Genomic DNA, 10,466 nt, shown 5'->3' on the forward strand with positions numbered 1-10,466 from the left:
AACGAACAGCGGTGTCATACTGAATTATTCTCGGGGCTTGGGAAAACATAGTAGAAAGCCTCGAGAATACTTCATGTGCATCGCGAAACTTGACACATTGCCTTTGTAAAGCAGGATCCATTGAAAAAATCAAAACATTTTTTATTGCAGCGGATTCCTTTTGATAATTTGAAAAAGCCTCCCTTACATCGGCAGTGGCCCTAGTACTAGGCGAAGGGGGAGAGGGATCGACAAGGTAGCGTAATTTGCCATCACCTGCGGCAGCTAATCAAAGTTGTTCCTCCCAATCTTTAAAATTACTACCGTCGGCTTTTAAAACATATTTGTCCATAAAAGAACATAGCCATGAATCTCTAGCTATGGTGACGGTTTCACTAGTAGAAGTCATCGTGATTACTACAAAAGAAATAAAGGAAAGATTAACATTTATCGTCTAGAAATATTTAACTTGTGAAACTATTTAACAAGTTCCCATTTATATAATGATCTCCCACTGAATTATATAAATGATTCCAAGATCCAATTTTATATAAACACGGGTACGTTGGACCGATTCAACCCACATTTATATAAATTTGGTGAGTCAACAACTTTGACTGATTCTACTACTAGAACTCTTGGTTTACGGATTTTCTTAAAATCTATCTTTTATCCCCAGAATAAATATGGGCACGGTGGACCGATTCAACCCATATTTATCCCGTTGAGTCCAACCAATTTTCACACGTAATAACTTTTATTACCCTACTTACCCAACGTAAAAAGAGTGTACCTCGGTTATCCGAACCTACCTCTAATGAAGAAGGGATTCATAGGTGCTATTATTTGGTAAGGCTTAATCTCAATTTTAAACAAATGTGAGAGATCTTATCAAATTAATTGTCTATCACTTTTAAGTGAACTAAATTGGTTAATGCTAGACAATTAAATCGATAACAACAAAAATAAAACATGTAGTGACGATTTGGTATGAATGCATAAAAGAATTAAAACAAACAAGTCCTAATATGGCCACCTAGTTAATCTAATTCACTAAAATTATTACACTTCGGAAACCAACTCCTTGGTCCCTTAAGTCTTCATAAATTGGCCTCCTTCTTTAGGATTTCGGAATGCCTTTCTGAAAACACCGTCTTCATGAAAACTCCGTCTTTAGATGCTTCATCTAATTACTAATAATTAAATTAAATTACAATACCCTATTATACAATTTGTAATAAAATTAAAATAAAACTATTAATTAATTACAAATTAGGCGATACGAAATCGCAATTAATTACAAAACAAGTCGATATTCCCTTACATTACGGGAAATACCAACTTCTACCTATGGCCATATTAGGAAAAATTACATTATTATAATGCAAAAAAAACATTCATCCAAATGAATAATAAAATGCATTATGGAAAATGACATGCCAAATCGTCTAACTTACAAACAACGATCATTTGAGCTTGCTTTGACGGAATTTTTACCAATAAAAATTCATAATCAATTCTTAAAACAATTTTAATACATACTCATCATACTAATCTGGTCATATATCAAAATAATTATTCTCAACAATTATCTTGAATTTATATGGGACTTAAAACACAATTATGACAAAAATGATATAATAATTCACAATTATCATACAAAAATTCCATTTAATTTAAAAATTTATGGAAAAATAAATTGCAAAGCCATGAACATTATGGTCTTACACCAAAAATGTCATGCAAGTGAAAATTTTTGTTTTTACAATTTATTTAAAACGATTTCACAATTTAATCGGTAAAGCGACAATTTTTACGATTTAATTCTAAATCAAACCATAAAATATGAAATGACTTAAAATAAAAATTTTTACATTTTGGAACAATTTACAGGAGCTAAAAATTCAGAAATTTCGAGCCCTAAAATTAAATCAATATTTATTTACAAAATAACCATTATTTACCAATTTTTATCAAATAAAAATCAATAAACTATCTAAATTAATCACATTAATCTAAAGTATCCACTTATCTCATAAATATAATATGCATGTGGTTATTTCTAAATAAATATGCATAAAATTAACATGCAATCAATTTTAATTAACTCTTAATTAATTTTAATGCATTTTTACTCAACTTTATGCCATTTTAAGTTACAAAAAGTGGAAAAATTTAACAAAAATCAAATTTTCGTCCCATATCATCCTAAGACCAGATTATTTACATGCAACACCATACTATGTGATAAAACTAATTTTAGTAACATAATATCAATTTTATTAATTTATCTCATAAATTACTAAAATCGTCTTAAGACAACATGCATGTATTTAACAATGCTCTGATACCACTTGTTAGTCATTTAGACCATGTTAATACTCATCTTATGATATTAAAATTACAAATTAATTTAATATGGTCTAAATCTACATGCATGCAAATAAAAATATAAAAAATGGTATAAAACCATCTTAAGACAAAAATCCTTACAATGGTTTAAGGCAAGTAAGGACACTACATAGGTCTCCTACCTTTGTAGTTCTTGAGCTATAGGAATATGGATGATCTTCCAAATACACCACAATTACCAAAATAGGTAATCTCCTTTGGATGCACCCAAGATTAAACCCAAAATTCCTAATAATTACTAACTAGATAATTAGTAGGATAACCTTGTATACTGTGTAATATTATTACACTAATAATATTAGTTTATGTATATTATAGTTTTGTGAATTATTTTTGATGATGATCAACAATTTGATCAAGTTTTTGATGAGAAAATATGAAGAAAATAAGGTTTTTTTTAACTTTCTCTTTTTCTCTTCAATATGGCACGACCAAGGGTCTATTTTGAGGTTTTTTTGGTCTCTAAAATCATCATCTAATGAGTGTAAATAGTGAGGTATTTATAGAGAACAAAATGTAAAGAAATGAGTTAAACATTTCTTAGTGGGTTATGCCACATGTAATAACACTTATCTTATACAAGTGTCAACCCACATGTAATATTTTGGTCCATTTCGATTTCCGACATTTGTCCCATAAATGCTTATAAGTCTTATATTTAATTATCTTACATAATTAAATATTAATTTAATTATTTAACAGTTAAATAATACAAATTAACCACTAATGATTACTTAACTATTAAGTAATCATGAGACCATTTTATCAACATATATTGTGTCAATACTACCCCATTTAGCTAATTTTACAACCTCTTGTATATTAAAATAGCTAATTATCTTTACCTCAAAACTTATACATATATCGTATAAATTTAATTAATTAACAATTAATTAATAAATTCTAATTTATATTTATTAATTAATTATCACATAATTAAATAATATATCCTCTTGGCCCGAGTTCGTAACCCGTCATCAAATAATACATTCACCGAGTTCGTAACCATTTCTAAACCTAGAGAGAGGGAGAGGGAGAAGAATTGTCGAGCCTTTCATTTGATTGAAGATTTCTCACCGATTTCAACCTAATTCGATTTCCCTGTTTGTAAGTCAATTTCATTCAATTGTTTATACTGTTTTAAAGTCTTCGTCTTCGAAAAGTTTGAAAAGAGATCCTGTTTATTTGAATTCTAGTTTATGCATATCAAATTTCCTGGTCAGATTCTTTATGGTTCGTTCTAGGTGATTTATTTATGAACATGTCGCTGAAAAGTCCGCGAATCTTATTTGGTTGTGGAAAATGATTTGAAACCCTAATTTATATGTCGATTAAGTTTTAAGGCTTTTTCATACATCATCTTTGTAGAGTCTAGATGACAATATGATTTGGAATTACCGAAAAATGATGTCTTAAACTTGTTTTATGAATCAATACTTTTTATGCGACGGATTCTGTCAGCTTTTGAAAATCAACAAGAAAACCCTTGATAAATTTGGAATTTGAGAAAAAAAAGTTGGATAAGATTTGTATCTAAGACTCATGGGGTTCCAATCCAATTGGCCTTGCATCGATTCGATTTTTCCGGAATTAGTTATGCATTTTATACCGAGTCTGGCATGTGCTGGAAAATTAGGAAAAGTCGTGTTTGTTCTTTAAGTTGATATTCCTATTAAGTTATGTGATGAGTCTAGGTTATGTGCATGATTAATTGATTGAGTGGGTGGTAATTATACATAATTATGTTATGTAGGTGATGGATAGTGAAAGATCATAACTGATTGCTTGTGTGTGCTTAGATTGCGAAAAGGTAGGGTTTCCTACTCGGTTGACTGTTAATTGATTTAAGATTATGTTTGTATTGTGCACGACTGATTATCTACTGATCAGTGTTGGAGTGTTGGAGTTGGTGTGGTTGTGGTGATGGTTGTTGAGTGGAGTCACTTGCGGGAGTGGCTTCACGCCCTAGTTTTGCCCTATGTGGAACCCGCCACAGGAGGGGATGTGCACATTAATGAACATGGTTATCGCTCGTTGATGAGCGGGGCTTAGGAGGGGATTGGCTGCGGTCCCCCACTGGCGGCGAGGATTACCTATTGCGATGGGTAATCTGGCAGGGCTACACACTTCGGTGTGTGGTCGGTTACTATGTGAGTTCGGGAGTTTGGAGGTGGATGATGATCAGCTAGTTGCCTTTTTGTACTTGTCTTATTTTGATTATATAATAACTGACCCCGTTGGTTTTTTGTAAAATCTGTGGTGATCCATTCGGGGATGATGAGCAGATTGTGACAAGTGATGATGTTTACTAGCTATGGGGTCGTCATAGGGAGTCATCACTCGAGTCTAGCTTCCGCTGTCAGAAGTTTTAGCATTCAGTTTTAGTTGTTGAACGTTAGTAACATTTACTTTGGTTTTTGGATTTTGGAACATGTAACCATTAATTATTTATACTTTAATAATCGTGTTTTGGATTGGTAACTTTGATATAATAACCTCGGGCAACCAAGATGGTGACGGTCTCTCATGCTAGGGTGGTCCTGGTAAGGCACCTTAGTATGTGGGGGTGTCACACACTCTCATCTCAAAATCTCGTCCCCGATCATGCTTAAGCCAACCACCGTGGAAGGGTAGATAATAGGAGTAGTTGCATTAAGTGTGTGTGTCATATGTATGTGTTGGCAGTAACTTGTGTGGTAATGTGTGCTTAATGCTTGTGAATGGTTAAGGTTGTGAGTTGTTGGATGAATGATAAAAGGATGACATGAATTGAGTAACGTAATGGGTGACCAGAAATTTTCATAATTGAGCATGATAGGCTTAGTGCATGACATGTGTTGTATGTGACTTCCGTGGGAATAATGAAGTGTGGTGCGTGTGTAGGAGTGTATAATGAGGTATGTTGATGTAGGTTCATAGCTTGGTCTTACCAGTTGTGTGCTCAAGTTAGTCGTGTGCCTTAGTGTGACGTAAATTGTTTGCTACGGTTTTGTGTAAGAAACATGTATTGCTCGTAAATTAACTTAATAACGGTTATATTTTGTGGTATGCCTTGATGTGATAGGGTTAGGGTCTAACGGTGACGAGCTCGATTATATGGAACTCCGAACGTCGTTATTTGTTTTGCTGGTTTGATAATTTGAAATTTCAGGGTCTAACGGTGACGAGCTCGATTATATGGAACTCCGAACGTCGTTATTTGTTTTGCAGGTTTGATAATTTGAAATTTCGCTCCTGTTCTGTTGAACTCGACCGAGTATAGTTTATAATCGACCGAGTAGGCAACACTCGGCCGAGTAAAGTGGCACTCGATCGAGTACCCAGGAAGTCAGTTTATACGTGCTACTGACCTCTGGATACTCGACCGAGCATACCGAATACTCGACCGAGTAGACCATACTCGGCCGAGTAAACCCAATACTTGACCGAGTACCCGGTTATCGAGACTCAACCCGGTTACTCTAAAAACCCTATAACTCCTTCTTTTCTTCTTATTTCCGCCTCATATCTCCTTCTTTCCCTCAAAAATCTTCAAAACTCTTTCTCTCTCAAGACTCTTGGGTCATTGTTGTTGGTAATTGCTTGGGGATTTTCACTCTTGTTTTCTCAAAACCTCAATCAAGATAAAGAATCTTAACAATTTATTTAATTTGTTATTAATTTATGGTAGAACTTGTTCAAATTTCGAATCCCTAGCCTATGTAATCCGAATTTGGTGTTTCTCTTTTGATATTTTGGGTTTAATTACTCATAAACATCACCTATGCTTTCACAAAAACGATTTCATGATTAAAATCACTCCTTCTATGTTACAAAAACTTTCTAGGGTTTTGCCCTAAGTTGAATTTTGGTCCCTTAGATCATTTTAGGATGCTCCTTAAAGAATTAGTTGGTGATAAAAATGTTCCTCTTGGATAATATGATTTGTGGTTGCAAGAAAAAATCCGTCTTAAAAACTTCGTCTTAAAAGTTTATGGTTTGAAAAACAGTCCGCACTATGGTAAATTTTTGGAAATATCCTTGTTAAAATTCATCCTTTTGAAGCATGCCAAAAGCAAAAGCCCTAACCAAGAAGCGAACTCGTGACAATGTTCAATTGGAGATGGGTCAATCTAGCCAAAACCCCGTCGTTCCTCCGGTGAAAGAATATCCATCGGTAATCCTTTCTGACTTCAAGAAGTGTAATGCCTTTGTAGCTCTAATGAGTCGGACCATGAGACCAACCCGGTGTGGGAACCCCGACATCTTAGAGACTTTGGGGTTTAAGGCGGATATAGTGCATATCTTTAAGACTTTGGGAATGGAAGGGCTTTACCACTTACGAAAGAAGTCCCACCCCTATCTAACCTTGGAATTCTTAAGCTCTTTTGTGTATGGCGTGAAAGGGAATACTGTTTCTTTCCGTCTTATGAATGAGGACTGTGAGTTGACCCTTGACGAGTTTGTCGGCCACCTGGGCCTAGAGGCAGAGGAGGAGGGATACCTTAGTGATGTAGCAAAGAACAGTGGGGCACGTCTTTACCTACCTTACCTGACCGACCGACCTGCTCTTAGTGCTATTTCCATGCTGATCAAAGATGTTCAGCATGTATCCCTCCGGATGTTTCTTAGGATGATAACCTGCCTTTTTTACGCGAGGGATGATGTGAGTAAGCTGAATTCTCATGAGGTCATGTTGTTGATATCTTACCTTAACCTTCATCGAGGGAAACCTATTTTCTATAGTGCTCCGGGGGTGGTATGCTCTAGCTTGGACCATATGGCACGGTCTCCAAACCGTCATATTTCATGTGGGGTCATAGTGACCCGTTTAGCTGATGTGACCATAATTAAAGCACATTTAGTCCCCAAATTAACCTTGTTCCCATGCTTTTTAGTGCATATTTGGGTCATTTATTGTCTTTAGTTCTTTGTTTTGCATATTCTTTGAGGTTTTGATCCCTTGGTAGGAAAGGAGTGCAAACCTTGCATTTTCATGGCAAAACGAGACTAAATTGATTGAATTCAAATGACCAAGCATCAAGGAGAGACAAGATTAGAAGGCCTTTGTACATACTATAGTAAATAGGCAATGATGAGAAAAGATCCTTGCATCCCAGAGGAAATCCCCAAGGATCTTATGAAGAAAAAGGAAGAAAAGAAGAAGAAATGAAACTGCACAGCAATCCGTGCGGATTGTCCTGAAGACGCCCGTCCTCCACCACCAAAATCCGTGCGTCTTCACTCCAGGACGCCCGGGCAGCAGCTCCAGAAGACGCCCGTCTTCACCCCAAGACGCCCGGGCAGAGACCCCATAATCCGCCCGTTCCGTGCCAAAGACGCCCGGATTCCCAGGCAGACCATTTCGTTTCTTCAAGCTTCAAGAAAGATGCCCATCCTTCCAAAAATACCGGCGTTTCCTTAAGTAGGGACTTAATCGTCATTTAAGCCCTTAGTTAACCCTAATTCCTACACCTAATTCCCACTATAAATACCTCATTAGTCTAATTAGAAAGGCATGTTCTTCTTAGCAATCTTTAGTGTAGTTAATATCAATCAAATCTCTCTTTAATATTGTAATCAACAATTAATCAAGTTTTAATACAAGTTTTATTTCCTTAATCTTTCTCTTGTTCATCCTTTATTTTGGGTAATTGAAGATTATTTGGGTTATTATTGGGAGATTGACAACCTTCCAATCAAGCATCAAGTACTTCTTTTATTCTTTGCTTTATTATTGGAATCATTAGTAGGTATAATTCTCTTAATCCCTTTTTAATTATTGCTAATTACTTTCTTTTATTCATCATGTTTCACTTTGTTGGTATGATTGACAACCTTGCTAGCATGTTCAACATGATAATGAGTGAGTAGTCACTTAGCTGGGGTTAATGGGTAATTAGGGGAAACCAACATGGGGAATGATTCATGCTTAAATTAATATGCTTTCATGGTTTATTTGCTTGCTTGTTATGATCTCAACTCATGCACATTTTATGTTTGATGAAATGTGAGCCTATGAATCCTTGCATTTTTTACTCATCACCTATCTTTTCAATGAGACTTGTAAGACATAAACCAACTCGAGTCTCATTAGACCATGCATGTTGTTGAGTAGGGAAGACTAAGTCGACTTGTAGGTGTTGTACAATCTAATCGATTCGGCTCCGGGACCCAAACTTTCCTAGGATTGTAAGATATAAACCAACTCAATCCATCACAACAATAATTGCTTGCTTATAATTTGAGAGAACATGTTTGTATGATCAATTCCCATGAATCCCCTATGACCCCATGATACCCTAGTGCTTTTTATCAATTGTTTACAACCCTTTTAATTCATCTTGCTTGTTTACTTTCATTGCTATTTAGTTTAGTGACCTTCTACATCAACCCCAATTGTGACACCCCTAAGACGCCGCTAGTTGCAATAGAAATCTCATCTCAATTCCCGTCCCTTGGGATCCGACCTTTACTTGCCTCTTTACTAATTGTAGAGTTGTTGGTGAAGTTATAAATTGTGTTTTGGTCTAGGTGCTCCTAACGACAAGTTACCGAAAAGATATATAGTCCGACCAAAAATGGCGCCGTTGCCGGGGACGGTGTTAACTTGATTTAGATTTTCTTACATTGATATTAGTTGTGTCTTTCTTTGCCTTGGGGAAGTAAAACTCCTCAAGGTTTGTTCTAATTGTTTTCGAATTGTTTGATATTTTGCATGTCTAGAAGGTCACAAGGTGACTTGTTACCCTTTGATCGTGAAATTGAAAGAACTTTGACAACCAATAGAAGACTTGCTAGGAGAAATTTGAGAGGTATTGGTGAGGTTGTAGATATTCAACCAACTATTGAGTTCATCAACCCTTTTGCAAGAGAAGGTGAGGAGAACCCAACACAAAATCCAACACAAAATCAACCCACAATTCCTAAGTTTTCATCACATTCCGTACCCACCGAGGAGAACCTACCCAATGGTACTCCCACACCACAACATCTAACCGGAAATATTATTGCCAAATCCGCATTTATCCAATTAGTCGAAAGAAGCCAATTTGGGGGGATGCCTAGTGAAGACCCTCACTCTCATATGGAGACCTTTTGTGACTATTGTGATGCGATTTCTCAAACCGGTGTAACTCAAGACCAAATTCGATGGGTCTTATTTCCTTTTTCTCTAATTGGCACCGCGAAACAATGATTGAAAGGCCTTGATAAGGCTACTCTCGGAATTGATTCTTGGAAGAAGTTGGCTCTAGCTTTCTACAAAAAGTTCTATCCACCGGAAAAGACTAACATGCTAAGAGCTCAAATTACGGGCTTTAAGCAAAGGGATGAAGAATATTTGTATGAAGCTTGGGAGCGATTCAAAGGAATTTGTTGCTCATGTCCTCACCATGGACTTAGCGAGTGGTTCTTGGTACAACAATTTTGGAACGGTCTTTATGAAGATTCAAGGAACATTCTCAACATGGGATCAAATGGAATGTTCTCCGAAGTTGATGACAATCAAACTTGGAACAAAATTGAGGAAATGGCGGTCCATAACTCACAATATAGTAGATCTTGCAAGGCTACTAGAGGAGCAAAGCATGAAGTGGACTTCGTTACTCAATTGGGTGCTCAACTTAGTGCTCACATTGATACCATCAATTTGAAGTTTGAAAAGGCTATGGCTAGACTTGAAGAAGCCTCAAAATCACCAAAGCATCATGTTAATGCCATGACGGCATCTTCATCAATCCCAAGTGGGATATGTGAGAGTTGTGGAACTTTGGGACATGACCAAAGTGAATGTAGGAGAACAAATGAACAAGTGAATGCTTTCCAAGCATACAAGAGTGGTACCCCTTATTCCAACTATTACAATGAAAACACCAAATTCCATCCAAATCTCTCATACAAAAGCCAAAATGTTCAAAACCCTCAAACAACATACACCCCACCTCCCATGAGAAACCAAAATCAAAGACCTTTTTACAACCAAAACCAAGGTTACCAAAATCAATCTCCATACAATCAACAAAATGACCAAGGTTTTGATGTTCAAAAAGCGGTCCTTCAAATGCAAAAAAATCAACAAGAGTTTTTCACTCAAA

At 36.0% G+C, this 10,466-nt stretch overlaps 1 non-coding gene across 1 annotated transcript; it reads right to left on the reverse strand.

The window, feature by feature from the left end:
* Window positions 1–9,664: 9,664 nt before the first annotated feature.
* Window positions 9,665–9,771, reverse strand: LOC141610107 (small nucleolar RNA R71). Its single transcript, XR_012528001.1, has one exon. It is a non-coding gene; the product is annotated as a small nucleolar RNA R71 (small nucleolar RNA).
* Window positions 9,772–10,466: the final 695 nt, after the last annotated feature.

This window comes from Silene latifolia, chromosome 10 (genome assembly GCF_048544455.1).
Source record: "Silene latifolia isolate original U9 population chromosome 10, ASM4854445v1, whole genome shotgun sequence".
NCBI classification, from domain to species: Eukaryota; Viridiplantae; Streptophyta; class Magnoliopsida; order Caryophyllales; family Caryophyllaceae; genus Silene; species Silene latifolia.